At 54.2% G+C, this 15,455-nt stretch overlaps 1 long non-coding RNA gene across 1 annotated transcript; it reads right to left on the minus strand.

Moving 5' to 3' along the window:
* Positions 1–4,784: 4,784 nt before the first annotated feature.
* On the minus strand, positions 4,785–14,399 carry LOC109279219 (uncharacterized). Its single transcript, XR_008421152.1, has 4 exons — positions 14,041–14,399; positions 12,616–12,695; positions 7,168–7,317; positions 4,785–4,888 (listed from the first exon to the last, which is right to left on the minus strand). It is a non-coding gene; the product is annotated as an uncharacterized LOC109279219 (long non-coding RNA).
* Between the last annotated feature and the right edge of the window lie 1,056 nt (positions 14,400–15,455).

A 15,455-nucleotide genomic window follows, 5' to 3' on the forward strand; every position in this document is an offset into this window, starting at 1 on the left:
TTTTCCCCCGGGGAAACTTGCACGCTGCCCACCCTCCCCCCCCCCCCGCCCCCATAACCGACTGCAGGGTTAGAGGCGGGATGACTGTCCCTCCGGACCTCGCTGCTTCTCCTGGGCTTCCTGCTGTCCTGGAATACCTGTTGAAAGCCAAGGGGATTCACCCTCCCTAGGGCTGCTTTGGACTGTTGCAGATAACGGAGGCCCCTGGCGGGGGTGAGGAGGGGGCGGGGCTGACCCCAGACCCTATGCAAATGACTTGATTGCGAGAGGCCAGACCTGTGTCTCCGATCTGTGGACTTATCTTTTCATCTTTGTTCTGCGGTCACAGCCACACAGCCCCTCCGCAGCCCCTGACACATGACTTCACTGAGACACTTAACCTCTGAACCTCCCCGGTGAAGCGGCAACCCCCCCCCCCCCCCCCCCACCCAGCCCCAGACAAAACGCGCAGGCAAGTAGATCAAAGGGGACAACCCAAGTGAAAGTGCTTGGTAACCACCCCCGCCCCCAGGAGAGGGGCTCTGGATGCCCACGCCTCTACCCTGGGGTGCTCTTTTTTGAGTTCCAACTCTGAAGCTGCCGCACTCGCTCTCGGGGCGTGAGGGCCCTGGAGTAAGCTCTGAAGCCCATTGGTCAACTGATTCCCACTAAGGAGTGCGTGACTGATAGGCTTTGAACCTATTACAGTCTTGAACATGAATGTTGGTAATGCTGGGCCACGGGGCAGAGTTTCCAGGGGCAGGAAACCACTGTCTTTCCTCCTCCCCTTCCCTGGAAAAGGATACATCCCTCCAAGGACTTCCAGGATGTCTGGTCCTTTCAACCTGTTCACCAAGTCTCTGGATAAAACTGACGAGGGTCTAATAGAGTAGAGGTGTGACTGGGGAAAATAAAACCAGGATCCACCTTTTCAAAGGGACGCAGAGTGAGTAATGCTTAACCCAAGGGGAGAAGATCTCTGATAGCCCAATTTCTGTAAAACAAAGACAAGGAAAACTCTAAAGATTCAGCCTCCACGTTCACCCCTTCAGCTGCCAAAACAGGATTGGGGGAGGCTGACCCTTCGTGCTGAGAAACCCCACAGGCTCTGCGTTTATGGAATGCTGTTGGAAGGGGCTGTCTGTGTGGGCCTCCTTGGACGCGAGGCGCCACATAAATTTAAAGAGGAAAAAGGCTGAGTCTCTAGTGAGGGTGCGGGGGCCTGGGAAGTGCAGGCCAGAGACAGCAGGAGGGATGGATAGAGTGTGTGAGGGTCTGGAGGGATTGGCAGAAGCAGGCAGAGGACAGTGAGGGCAGAGCGGCCGCTTGGACAACTGAGACACGCGGCTGGGAGAAGAGCTCCAGTCCCAAGTGAGAGTTTCCCAGACCACAGCCATGCTCCCGCCTGCACAGAGTATCTGTGCACCAGATAAGGCGGTTTGCCTAATAGCTTTCTTTAAATCAACTCTCGTTTTGTTATTTTGTTTTTACATAAATGTGCTTGTTTTTACAAAGAAACATTATACCATTACCATAAATGGAAAGCCAGCATCGCATTACTAGAAATAGAAGGTCCCATAAAAATAAATACAATGAAAATAAAACAGTGTCATTAAATTCTAACAATGTATATTTAACCGCCATAAAAAAAAACTCCAACAAAATACTCCTGCCTGAGGAGGTGCTGAGCCCAAGGCCCCGCTCTCTTGTAAAGGGAGATTAACAAGGGCTAGAAAGGTGTTAAAGACACATGAGCAACAAACTGAGACTCCAAGTTGTGATCAAAAGGGTTGAAAGAGAACAGGAAAGGGACCCCCCCCCCCCTTCCCGGGCGCACACACAGAATTCCAGCTCCTCACAGGTCAGCAGGGATGTTGAAGGCCCACGGATGAAGGCCTTCAGTCTTCTTGAAGGCCTCTGATGCCCCACCATCGGGAAACACGATCCTGAGTGTCCAGGCAAAAAGCAGTTGTTGGCCAAAGAACCCCCAAGAGCTGAGTTCCAGACAAGAGGAGGTGATCTTGGTTTTGTAAGAAGTGGGCCTCTCCTCCATAGGGTGACCCTGGGGCAGCCACTCCCTTCTCTGGCCTCGGTGTCTCCACCTGTACAGTGAGAGGCTTGGACAAATGGTCTCTGGGATCCCCTTTGCTACTCTTTGAGGAGAGCAAAACAGGAACCAGGCCTCGGCTTATCAGGAAATGGAGAAGGAGAGAGTTTCACCCGGGAGGGAGGTGGGGAGGAGGAGGCTCGGAGAGGGAGAAAATGTTGAGGAGGGGTAAGGACGAGGGTCAGCACTCCTCAGGAGGGAGCGAACGGGGTGTCAAGGCCACTGTGGACTGACTGGAGTCTCACAAACCCAGAAGTGGCCCAGCCTAGAAGGTTCTAGATTCCCCATTTACTCATTCTGGAAGGAGCCTTGTAGAGAATCCAGTGTAGTCCAACCACTTCCTGCTACAGATGGAGAGACTGAGGAAGAACCACGGACTAGATCCTGGTTATGGTTGGAGAGCTGGGTGTCGAACCAAGGCCCTTTCAACTCCCCCCACCCCGTGTTTGGGGTCCTAGTAGAAATGGTTCTTCTGAACATATTCAGCTCTCCTCCAAGGGGCTCTTAGACTTTGTTTTTCTCTGACATCTGGAAAACACGTTGAGCTGGCTTGAAAGACCCAAAGTCGCCAGGGTGCGGCCAGTGCTGGGCAGCCCATGCCACTGGACAGGGGATTCCTGGAGCTAAGCATCCACACATCTGCACCCTGGGGACATTAATGCAGAGCAAACAGCCCCAAACCAGGAGTCCACAGGCCCAAGTTCCAGTGCTGGCTTCCATGTTCCCATCTGTCACATGACACATCTAGGTGCGATCAGTGGGTTTCCAGTGAGACTTACAGTCCTGTCCCAAGTGCCTAAGGAGTGTTGGGGGGAGAGGGGGAGGTCTCCCTCCCAGCTTTCACCAGAAACACGTTCCCTTTTCATCTGTGTTGTATGATGGTGTCTCCCATGAGACTTCAAGGAGAAAGTGTCCCTCACTTACAAAGAATTTGAAATCACTAGAAGGGGTGACCTCTCGCTCCTAACCTTTATAAATTTACGGCCGGTTAGGCTCTGAGCTTCTCAAGGACAGGGGCCCTGCCTTGTCCACGCCTGGCTCTCCAGGACTTTTTAAAGTCAGCGCTCAGAGGGATGTTAGAAGCCAGTTCCTAACCATGCCACCTTGGGCCAGCCACTGCGACCCTCTGAGCCTCAGCTGATACATTTTTAAATGGGAATTGTAACCACATCTCTGGCATTGGGTGGCTGTGAGATTCTCAGGGAAAGCTCTCAGCACAGCCCCTGGCACATAATAAGTGCTCAATAAAAGGCAGCCGAATGTGGGAAATGGGTGAATGGAGGATGCTGGAAGCGCCTGGTGCTTTCCCCAGGAGGCATCTTCAATCTCACAACCCAGCATTTCCAAAGCAGTCTGCATTTTAAATATTTAATCATTGCCCCCCTGAGGTTTTTTTTTTTCTGAATTGTTTCTTCTCATATGTAATCTGCAATCATTTCCCCCCAAATGACAGTTCATTAAATGTTGCACCGAGCCTGATTGAATTTGTTTCTCTTTGCAATGATTTTCATAGAATAAATTTGAAAATCCTAGGAACGTCCTTTGGGGGGGTTGAAGAATATCCCTCCGACAAGCTGCCCCAGGCCACAGCCAGCCTCTAGGAGTGTCGTCCAGCCAAGGGCTTGACAGGCCAAGGTCCTCCTTCCCTCTCCCCAGGAATGCAGCTGGCTAGGAACTAGAAGAAAGGAGTGGTACTGACTCTCTCCTCACCACCCTCTGGGGGTGGGGGGAGGGGGGAAGACATAGATTCTAAACGGCTATGCCGGGAGGGACCTGGGGCAGAGCTTCTTGGGTGCTTCCTAGCCCGGCTTTCCAGAAAACAGCTCCCTGGAATAGATCCTACCAGATAGGGAGACTGCTGAACCCTCATCACCCGCCTTCATTTTTTTTGTTGTTGTTGTTAATTAAATGATAGTAATATACAATACTAATAATTACCATCCATCCGGGAGTGTTTTCTTGTGTGGAAGCTCAGGTCGTGAGGGCAGGTAAACCCAGGTTCCAGGCCTGGTTTCTTTGTTCGTCAGCTGTGTGGCTTTGGGCAAGGCCCTTCCCCTCTCTGTGCTTTTAGACTCCTAATCTTTAACAGGAGGAAAGTGCACCGTGCCAAGCACTGTGACAAGGAGTTTTGAACACGGCTCACTTAAGCTTTCTAAGGACTCCATTAGGTAGGGGTGCCTAGGGAGCCTGTTTTTACAGAGACAGAAACCAGAGATCCACCCAAGATCACCCAACAAACAAAGAACTGAAGTTCAAGCCTTTCTCCTTTCACTTCCTTTCTCTTTTCGCCTCCAGCTGTGGGTTGGGGTGAGGCTCAGAAGTCCTGGGGCCAGCCTGGCATTGAACTTTCCGGCCATGTGGCCTTGGCCAAGCTGAGCCTTCCTGGTCTTCCTCTTCTCAAGGGGAATGAGAGCACCTACCCCCCCCCCGCCCCCCCGCCCCACACAGGGTCACTTATAAACACCAGGGGAGAGGACGTCTGCAAAGGGGGCTTTGGCAACCAGAAAGCACATCACAGGGGCACCTGAGCGGCGCAGTCTGTGGAGCACCTGACTCTTGATTTCGGCTCAGGTCACGATCCCAGGGTTGTGGGATTGGATTGAGCCCTGTGTTGGGCTCTGTGCCGAGCGTGGAACCTGCTTGGGATTGTCTCTCTCTCTCTCTCTCTCTCTCAAAAACAAACAAAACCCACGGCACATACCCAATGTATTTTATTTATTTTTTTTTTGAATCACCTTTATCATCCACATAGAGCTGCTGAGATCACATCTGTGAACTGCCTCCATACCTGGACGCCCAAACCTGCGTAAGAAGAAAAAATGCGTTGGTCCCCGCCCTCATTTGGACGATTGACAGGGAGCAGTCAATACAACGAGCAAATTTTTAAATTTAAGACAGCTTGTGCAACCCTCCTCCACAGACAAAAGTGCTGAGGTCAAGCTGCAGTTGGGCAGGGGCGACCCGTCCCAGATCTGCCAGCACGGTTTGCCTTTAGAGTTTAGGGAAGTTTGGGTCCTGCTTTTCCCAAGTCTGTGTTCTGCTGGCCAAACGTCTTGCCTCATTGTGCTCCAAGCTTTGGTTGCTGGAAGATACCCCCTCTGCCCTGTGAGCTCTTAGTTCCTACCTCTCTGCTCCAACCCAAAGCCTCTTGGGCCCACCCTTCTATGCTCTCGTGCAAACAACCCGTAGGGTTGGGTCCATGGCCAAGGGCCCTCCTGCCCGCGAGCAGTGGACGCCCTGTCTGGGTCGCTAAATCCAGCCATGAAAATAAAGGTTCTGCTCAGCTTCCTTGCAGCGCCCGAACGTCACCGCCCTTGGACTCTGGGACGGACAGACCTGGGCTGAAAGGTCAGCCCACCGTGACCCTGGGCAAGTCACCGAGTCTGCCTGAGACTCAGCTTCCTCCTCTGCGAAATGGAGATACGAGCGGCCTCGCGGGGGACCGGGAAGGTTAATTGAAGTAACACGCGGAAAGCGCTCGCCGAGGGCACACAGCATGCGGAGGACTGTTGCACCTACCTGCCTTGCAGACCAAGCCTCACCCATACATGAGGCTTGGAGAGCCTGCGGTGTGCTCCAGGGGAGGCAAAGTTACAAAGGCCGCAAGCCAAGAACTCTACGGAGCTCCCACTAAGTCCCCAGCGCCTTGCTCAGCACGGTGTCTGTGTTAGTTCCTCTCAACAACCCCTTGAGGAAGCACCTACTACTCTCCCCATTTACAGAGGGGAAACCTGAGGCTCAGAGGTCATTACTTGTCACTCAGCTGGTGAGCGCGAACCCTACGGCAGGCATATTCCAGAGCCCAAGTTTCTGTATCCCGACTCACGCTACCTCGTGCCCATTATCTCTGTGTTCGTTCAAATAACCCTGAGGTTATTAGCATCATCCCCATTTTACAGATGAGCAAAGTGACGAAGTCAGGTTCAGACTGGTGGAGTGACTCACAGAGCCGTGCAAGGGCGGGGCTGGAAAGATCCCAGATGCGCTGCGACGGCCGGGACTTATTTACCTTTTATTACAGAGCACTTGCCACGCACCAGGTGACCTGCTAAGTACTTTCTGACTATTCGCTATTGTCATCATCCCCGTTTCACAGGTGGGAAAACTGAGGGCAGAATGGCTGAGGACTTTGACAAATGTTGCTTAGCTAAGAGGCAGAGCTGAGATTCAAACTTGAGGAATCTGGCTCCAGGACCCACATCTATACTTTGTGTGTGTGTGTGTGTGTGTGTGTGTGTGTGTGTGTGTGTGAGAGAGAGAGAGAGAGAGAGAGTCAGGGGATGTGAGTGTTGGTGTGTGTGTGTACGTGTGTGTGCTTGTATATATCTACGCTGATTAATGGCGTCTCTATTTTTCTTTTCAGAGTGAGGCTGATTCATTCACTTACCCAGATGAATGTTCACATCTCGACTGACTTACTTAATGAGAACAAGTTCATGTGCCAACATGCGAACTGACCCTCAAGCCCCTTCCGCCGAAAGAATTTGGACCGTATCTCGTTCCTGAGTTAACAAGCCCTGGATGAGGATCGCTTGTTTTGCACAGCGATGCCTGCTGGCCTCGGCTAGTGTTCTGACAAGAGGGGGGTTGTGAGAGCTCGTGAGGGAAGACAGGGAAGAAGGACCCCCACAGGGGAGCCAGAGGAGAGCGTGGCACAGTGTATCAAAAGTGATTTTACCCCACCGGCCGTCTTTGCAGACGAGGAAGCCCACGGATGGCAGTGGGGCGGTGGCTCGGCCAAGTTCATCGGCTGATTTACAGCGGAACTGGGGCCGAGGCCTGTTTGTCCAGCCGTCTACGTCTCTCCTTCTAGTCCTTCTTCTTCTTCCCGGGTTTCCTCCTTCTCCACCACTGCCTGCCTGATTCCTTGCTTTTTATTCCAAATATGTAAGTCTCTAATAAACCTACAGACAGGCTGATGCCTGATTTATCCCCAGTTGCAGAGGAACCAGAGCCAATTATAAGGTGGATAAAAGGCCCCATGTGCAGTTTTTAGAAATGCTTCCCCAGCACAAACAGCTTAACTCTGTAAAGCTCCCCCAGAATGTTTGCTCAGTGCCTCCATTTTTTAAGAGGCTGACCTTTGCTACAAGACCTTGGGTCCACTCAGATGATTGCAACATTGCAGGTGGTGGCTCCCCACCGAGTGTGCACGAACCAGCCACTTTGGGACAGCCTTGCCTGGTGTTTAGCGCTCAGGGTCTGGCACCTGGTAGGGGCTCCAGAAATACCTAGTGAACGAAGGCATGAATCAGATAATCAATAAGGGTTAGCTTTAGCAAAACAGAATGAGGAGACTAAATCCTCTGAAGAGAGAAACTATCAAATAGCATATGCTCCCTGGCCAAAAAGATCTTGTTATTCTGATCAGAGCTCCCTGTTACCAGAGAGATCGTGCTGCATGTGGGGGCACCATCCCTCAAAGTAGAGGTTCTGTCCTTCCGGTCCATACCTTAGAGTTTCGCCTGTGTGCCAGCAACTATGCTGGGTAAACACTGGGCGTTTAATAGTGAATCCGACAGACGTGGCCCTGCTTTTATGGCGCTCACAGATCACGGGGAAGGCTGTCTACACTGGGATTTACTAGGCATTCAGCTGCCCTGGGAAGACAGAAGTGAGCCCAAGGCAGGGAAAGACCCCTGAGACCCCACTTATGGGAACAGTGGGTAATTCTCCCCTCCCAAGGGGCCCAGCCGAGGAAAGCAACTGCAGTTTATTGGAGATAAAAAACCCCGAACAATCCATACCCTATTTTCTATAGTCCGGAGCCACTGCCCCTAAAACAAACTAACTAACAAGAACTCAAGGGACCAGTTAAGCCCCAGGACAGCTCCCTGGAGCCCCGAGTACACCCAACACCTGGAGGCGGTCTGGGGGGCTGCGGTCAGGGGTTGACCACACTGAACATCAGCAAGTCGAGATTCTACTTCCAGCCCTGCTGGCGATGGGCCAGTGATGCACTCGTGGCCTGGACGAGCCCCTGCCCTTTCTGAGTTGTCCGGGTTGCGCGAGATGAGCCCTGAGTCCCTTCCAGCTCAGAGCTTCTGCGGCTCTATGAAGTGCTTCTCTTTTCCCTGTCCTCCCTGCCCCTCCGCCTGGCGTCCTTCCACTTAGGATCATGATGTGCCCGGGTTGTCCTGCGTAACTCTCAGTAGTGTGCGCCCGCCCTCAAAAGCAAGCTTCCTGGGGAAGGACTGGCCACAGGGCGCACAAAGACTCGGCCGACCCCAGGCTGGGAGGGGACCGCAGCTTACGCTATTAGGCCCAGAAGTGAAAAGGCAAAAATACCAGTGCCGGTGGTCTATGGGGAGCAGGAGGGCACGGGGCTCAGGTAGACCCTGCCTCTCCACACTTGGCCTTCCTGTGGCTTGCCAGAGACGGCGATCCAGGCTCTTTCTCTGTGTCATCCATAGGGGAGTCCACTTCTAGGAGGCGTTTCCCCACAGAGCACCCCCACCCCTACACAGACCCCTGAGAACCAGGGTGGAATACTGGTCAGAGGTCAGGCCTGCATTTGCCCTTGCTGTTTTCAGAGTAAAAGCCAAAGTTCCGACAATGACCTACCAGGCCCAGCCTCATCCTTCCCCCACCCATTGCCTTATATCATCTCCCATCTTCCACCTGGCTTACTATGCTACAGCCATAGGGGCTCTTGGCCATTCCTCCAACACCAGCATGCCAGACACGTTTGCACCCCAGGGCCTTTGCACTCGCTGTTCCCACTCCCTGGACGCTTGCCCTGGATAGCAACATGACTCACAGTCTCATCTCTCCCAAGGCTTCCCATAAAGGTCACCTTTGCAGCAAGGATTACCCTGCCCACCCCATTTTAAAATTGCAATCCTAATACCATTAATCCTGCCCTCGTTTTCATAGGACTTGGAGTCTTCTAAGGTTCTGTCTCATGCATTCATTCATTCTGTTAGCAGATAAGCTTGCTGTGGAGGGAGGTCACTGTTTTGTTCACTGCTGTATCCCTGTACCTGGAACGATGCCCGGCACAAAGAAGACACAGGATGGGGAATGAATGAATGGATGGATACTTCGGACTGGGGCTCACTGAGAGCAGAGGCAGTGTTGGCCCTGACTGGGGACTTCCCGGTGCTAAGCCCAGTGCTAGGCACCGGAAGCCAGTTAGCTGCTCCATCAGTGAGCTGCCATCGGTACGACAGGAGCTCACAGTTACTCAGCACTCACAAGGCCAGGGGCTGTTCTCAGTGCTTTGGATTTACGAAACCACTTAATCGTTGCAACTACACTCAGTGCTGGGGCCTGATATCAGCCCCACGTCCAGAGGGGGCACAGAACACTGAAGTGGGTTTCCCAAAGTCTCAGTGCTGGCAGGTGGCAGAGCGGGGCTTGGGTTCAGGGGCCTGGGCTGCCCTCAGGGAGCCCACAGACAGATGGAGGGGACAGACACCACTTTGGTGACTTGCGTGGAGACCAAAGGACAGTCCAGGCATGCCGAGGGAGCAAAGAGGAGACCCTGACACCAAATACAACCAGAGAGGCCAAGAAAGGCTTTGCATGAAAACCGACGCTTCATCGGCTCTTAAAGGACGTATAGGAGTCCGCCAGCAGACGAAAGGGGGAGGATGTCCCGCGTCAAAGGGAGGAGGGTATGAAACAGCCTGAGAACCTTCTGGGGATTGCGAGGGATTCATAACGATGAAATCATGGGATGCCCGTGGCAGAGGGCGTGGGAAGCCAAGCCAGAGAAGTAGGTAGCAACCCGTGAGTGTTAAGCTAAAGAATTTGGCCTTATGAGTTTTGGAGGCCGGGGGCTTAAGTGGGGTAGTGAATTCATTCATTCATTCAACAAACATTTTTAAAATGTTGGCTATGGAACAGGCACAGTCCCACGTCTGGGACCTGCGTTTGGAGCTCACTTCTAGGAGACAGGAAAGGTGGCTGGCTCAAATCCTGACTCACAGCAGAGGTTCTATGGGTGACCGCTAATGGAATGCATGAATGAATGAATGAACTTCATTCCTCTACCCAGCTCTCTAGGCATGAAAATGAAACATCGCATAGAAGCTTTGCGCCCTATTCCTCCAAGCACCCACTCCTCTGCCCACCCCCTACACAGGAATGACAAAAAGAGAGACCCATTAGGACCTGGGTAGACTTCCAGAGACCATCACCAAGGGCAAACGCCTCTCCCGTGCTCAGGTTCATCATTGGCCCTGGTGCTCCTCACAGAGGAAGACAACCTGACCCTTGCCTCCTGGTGCCCCTTCTCCCTGCCTGGGCTCAAGTCCCCAGGACAGTAAATCGCAGGACAGAAAAGACAGGACAGGCGAGCTTGCTTGTTTGTGGGAAGGTTCATTTTCTTCTTATTATTAAATGTTTATTTATTTTTTAGAGAGAGAGAGAGAGAGAGACAGAGCGCAAGCAGGGGAGGGGCAGAGAGAGAGGGAGACACAGAATCCGAAACAGGCTCCAGGCTCTGGGCTGTCAGCTCAGGGCCCGACGCGGGGCTCGAACTCACAAACCGCGAGATCGTGATTTGATCTGAAGGCAGCCACTTAACCGACTGAGTCCCCCAGGTGTCCCTGTGGGAGGGTTCATTTTCAAGCGGGACTTAGAAACGGGATTTATTTTCTTTAAATCTCCCGCCTGCCCTTTTGCTTCAATTTCCTCTAGTTCATCTTTTGTTTACAGAGGTCTGTTTGAGCCTCCCGGGGACACACGGAGAGGCCCCCCAAGAGGCAGGCAGGCAGGCGGGCAGGCAGATGTTTATCGTGTGCCTAGAGCATGCGGGGCAGCATCCTAAGAAGTCACGTCAGAGGGCAGGCCAGGAGAACGAGAGGGACCGCCAACAATGCTCTCAGCCAGGAGCTCTGTTCCCAGCTCTATGCGTGTCAGCTCACTGAATCCACAGACAGCTCTTATCAGCCACTCCTACGATTACAGTCCATTTCACAGAAGAGGACCCTATGGCTCTGAAGGGAGGGTTACTTGTCCAGGGCACAGTGCCCTCGACCATGACTCTGTGACAGGACAGGAAGCCCATGCCTGGGTCTGGGGTGGGAGCAGGTCGTTAGTAGCAGGTGCGACAGGGACTATCTACGTGCACCTGCTCACAGCATAATCAGAGCCTGTTCATGGACAATGTGCGTGTGGTTATTTCAAAATATGTCCCCAAGTCCCTTCAAAGGTAGAGCCTAATTCCCTTTCCTTTGAGCGTGAGCCTGACTTAGTGATTCCTTGTAACAAATAGAACGTGACAGAAGGGACTACATGTGACTTCTGGGACTAGATCATGAAAGGCATCTCAGCTTCCTCTTTCCTTTCTCTGTCTCTGCCTCTCTCTCTCTCTGTCTGTCTCTGTCGGTCTCTCTCATGACTCACTCTTGGGAAGCCAGCTTGCACGAGAAGAGGTCCATGTGGTGAGGAACTGAGGCCAACAGCCACATGGGTCTTCCATCTTGGAAACAGGTCCCCCAGCCTCAGTCCCGCTTTCAGATGACCACAGCCCCAGCTGACCTCTTGACCACAAGTTCACAAGATGCCCCAAACCAAACAACCTGGCCAAACATCATGAATCCCCGACCCACAGAACTGTGTGAAAGATTCCTTTATGCCTCTAACTGTGGGGCTGATTTGTTTTTGCAGCCCTGGATAATTAACGGAGGGCGGGCTGGCCTTGGGAGGGAGATGCTCCCGGGACCTTAGAGCGAGGAGGGCAGAGGAGGGGGCTCCATGGAGGACGGCTGTCCCTCGAATGGATGCGTTGGATGTAAAGGGACTATGATGATGATGATTTCTGGGGGGGGGGGGGGGTTGCCTACACTTGCCGAGCTTCTCCTGCTTTACTGGCATCGTCTTCATAACAGCCCCTGTGTAGTGAGGATTCTTCATCACCCTCTACTTAAAGATAAGGAGACAGAGGCTCAGAGGGGTCAGATGTGCTCCCTGAGGTCACAGAGTCCATGCAGAACAGTCAGGACTTGGCCAGGGGCAGGCTGAACCCAAAGCTTGTGCCCTCAACCACTATGCTGCCTTGAGACGGGGAAGCGTGGTATTCAGAGGGATCTCAGGGTGGGGGAACGTGAGAGAGGGCCAGGTGGGTTGGCAGCAGTCTGCTGCTGGGGAAAGAAAGAGCTGGAAGTACTTGGAAGCAGGAAGCAGGCTTCCAAGTCCAGCCACGAGCAAAGGCCGTGTGGGTGGTCACGACAGGGACAGGGACACCTTCCTACCGTGCTAAATGGCCCCAGGAAGTAGGTTGCTCGGGTTCACAATGTGTGCTATTGCTGCGGGTGCTTAGGGTTGGCCCATTTGATGGGGTAAAGCAAGGCCGGCCCCCAACTACAGTGAAATACTACGGAAATGCATTTCCCCCTCATGGGATAGTTCCAACATTAACACGCTTCTTCTAAAGCTTTTCCACCAAAGTCACTGCCATTTGAAAATGAGTCCCCGGGATCGTCGGGGTCTAGCCAAGAGGACGGGGCAGGCAAATACGGACAAGGTCCACCCAGGGCCTTGAAGGATGACCTGGGAGGAGCACCATGCCTTCCACTCACCGTCTTTTGGTCAGAACCCGTTCGGCGGCCATGTCCAGGTGCAGAGAAGGACGGGAAATGCAGTCCAGCTCGGGAGCCACCTGCAGTCATGAACATACGGAGGAAAAGGAGACAGATTCGGGGCGCCACCAGCAGCCTCTGCAACAGGGAGATACTGGATGCGGCTTGACCCAACAGGCAGGACACTGTAAGCTGAATCCAGACTGACCCCGTTTTTAACCTTTGAAAGGTAATGAACATCTTCGAGAACCTTGAGAACGCCCCCCAGAAAAATATGCCTACACGTAACTGTGATGGACTGAATGCCCCTGTCCCCTGCCCCTTCCCCACCAAAGGCTATGCCGAAGCCCTCATTTCCAACGGAAGGGGAGCCTTTGGGAGGTAATTAGGGGGTGAGGTCTTGAGGGTGGCACCCCTGTGACGGGGTTGGTGCTCTTCCAAGAAGAGAAAGAGACCCGGAGCTTCCTCTTTCCACCACGGTGAAAAAGCAGCCATTTGCAAATCAGGAAGACGGTCCTCACCAGACCCCAGTCGATGGTATTTTGTTACAGCAGCCTGAGCCGACTAAGACAATAATTTTGCATACAAGCTCAGGAGCTTTACGAAGCCTTTGGCATCCATGCACTTCAGGTTAACAATTCCCGGATGAGAAACGGTTTATAAATGTATTAATCGTTGCAATTTAGGTCTGAGCTTCCCAGCAGCCAAAGCAAAAGGGGGATAGTGGGTTCTATAGCTCTCATTTGTCTCAGGGGTTGGGGGGGGGGGGGGGCGGGGAGAGAATTACCAAATCCTTTGAAAAAGAAAAATCTCTTTCCTGGCACCATCGTCTGGGAGAAATGTATCTTTGGGCGGGAAAATAGTATCTCTTATTTTGCCACTAGGCTGGAGCGCGGGTTGCCTGGGAATCCCAACCTGGCAAGATGGCAACGCCACCTTGAAATGCAAAACACGGCCAGCCTCCTTTCTCCAGGGACGCGTTGTCTTCCGCCCCGGGGCGTAAATGCGGCTCAGAGTTTTGAGGCAGGTTGCTAAACAGACGCACACGACATATGGAAGACCCCGGGGGTGCAGCCGCCACCGGGAACCGCTCCCAGCCGCCAACCTGCTGCCGCCGCCACCGCTGCGCCTTGCGGTCCCCACCCCCACAGCCCAGACCCACATCCTGCCTGGCTGCCCTGCGAAGGAGACCGGGGGCAGGGTCGGGGTGACCTTTCCGGGAGCGGACAAGGGTCACCTCCAGGGCCTTCGCGCGGCAGGGGACAGGCGTCCCGCGGGGCGGGGGGGGGGGGGGGGCGGGGGCGGTGGGAGGGGCGGGACCGGGAGGGGCAGGGGGCGGGGAGTCCGCCTCCCGCTCAGCCCCGCCCGCCCCCTCCCTCCCCCTCCCCCTCCTCCCCCTCCCCTGCCCAGCTCTCCTTTACTGACTCTGGTTTCTTTATTTCCTTTCCGGGGTCCTTCTCATTTTTTTTCTCCTTTTCTCTGCCGGTCTCTGTCACCTGGAGCTCTCTCCGTGTTACCGTCGTGCTGATGGGGACTCGGCCCCCATCTGTGTCCCACCAGCCTGTCGTCGTGTGGTGTCTGTTTCTCCCCGTATCTGCCTCGCTTCTCCTCCTCTTACTCCCTGGCTCTTTCTGGCCCTTTCCCTTCGTCTGTCCACCCCCCTCTCTGTGAGTCTGTCCGTGTCCGTTTTTCTGTCTTTTGTGAGTACTTTCTCTGACCTGACACTGACTCCCTTCCTTTCCTCCTCTCTGGTTTCTCGGTCCAGCGGCCCCACTCCTTCCCTCAGTCCCTTCCTCCCCCTTCTTCCCTCCTCCCCCTTTCCCCCTCTTTCCCCCCTCCCCTTCCTCCCCCTCTTCCCTCCCTCCCTTCCTCCCTGCTCTCTACCCTCCTTCCTTCTCTCTTCCCTCCCTCCTTCTCTCTTCCCTCCCTTCTTCTTCTCTCCCTCTTCCTCCCCTCCCCCTCCTTCCTCTCTTCCCTCCCTCCTTCCTCCCTATCTCCCCTCCATTCCCCCTTCCCTCCCTCTCCCTCTCCTCCACACCGCACTTCTTCTCCTCCTCTTCCCTTACTCCCTCCCCCTTCTCCTCCCCTCCCTCCCCTCTCCCCCCTCTCCCCTCCCTCCCCTCCTTGCCTTTCTCCCACCCTGTCCTCCCTCTTCTCCCCTCCCCTTCCTCCCTCCCAACACCCTATTCCCACCTACCCTCCCTCTTCCCTGCCTCCCTCCCCCTCCTTTTCCCTCCCACCTCTCTCCCAGTGCCCTCTTCCTTCCTACCCTCCCTCCTCCCCTCTCCCTCCCGCCTCCTCCCTCCCATCTCCTGCTTTCCTCCTCCCTCCTTCCCTCCCTCTCCTCCTCTCAGAATTTTGGCTGTGCATCTCCCTCTCTTCTACTGGTGTCAGTCTCTGTATCCATGCCTCTCACTCCATTTTCCTTTCCTGAATCTCCCAGAGGGGGGCTGGGGCCCAGAGAACCCTGATGTGAATGAAGCACAAGGACAATTAATCAATTCCGAACCCTGAGTGTGGGCCTTACACATCCCCCCTTCCCCACAGGTCACTCTGGTCTCTGGGACACCCCCTTGTCACCCTCCGTCCCTCCACCCAGCACATGCACACAGAGTGGCCCCGAAGCCCAGCCTGGCTGCAGGCCTGGCGGTGGTCCTGGCTCTACTCCACTCCTGGCTGGAGTGCCTGGTTGCCATGGTTACCGCAGCTCTCCTCAGAGGCCACAAGGGACGGCTGGCGATGGTGGCTTGGGTTAACTGGGACCAGAAACACCTCCCTGGCTCCCGTGCCCCGCCTCAACTGGCCTCTCTCCCTGTTTCCAAGGGATTCCAGCCTGGAGA

This window comes from Panthera pardus, unplaced genomic scaffold, assembly GCF_024362965.1.
Source record: "Panthera pardus isolate Hobbes unplaced genomic scaffold, ASM2436296v1 HiC_scaffold_12, whole genome shotgun sequence".
NCBI lineage: Eukaryota > Metazoa > Chordata > Mammalia > Carnivora > Felidae > Panthera > Panthera pardus.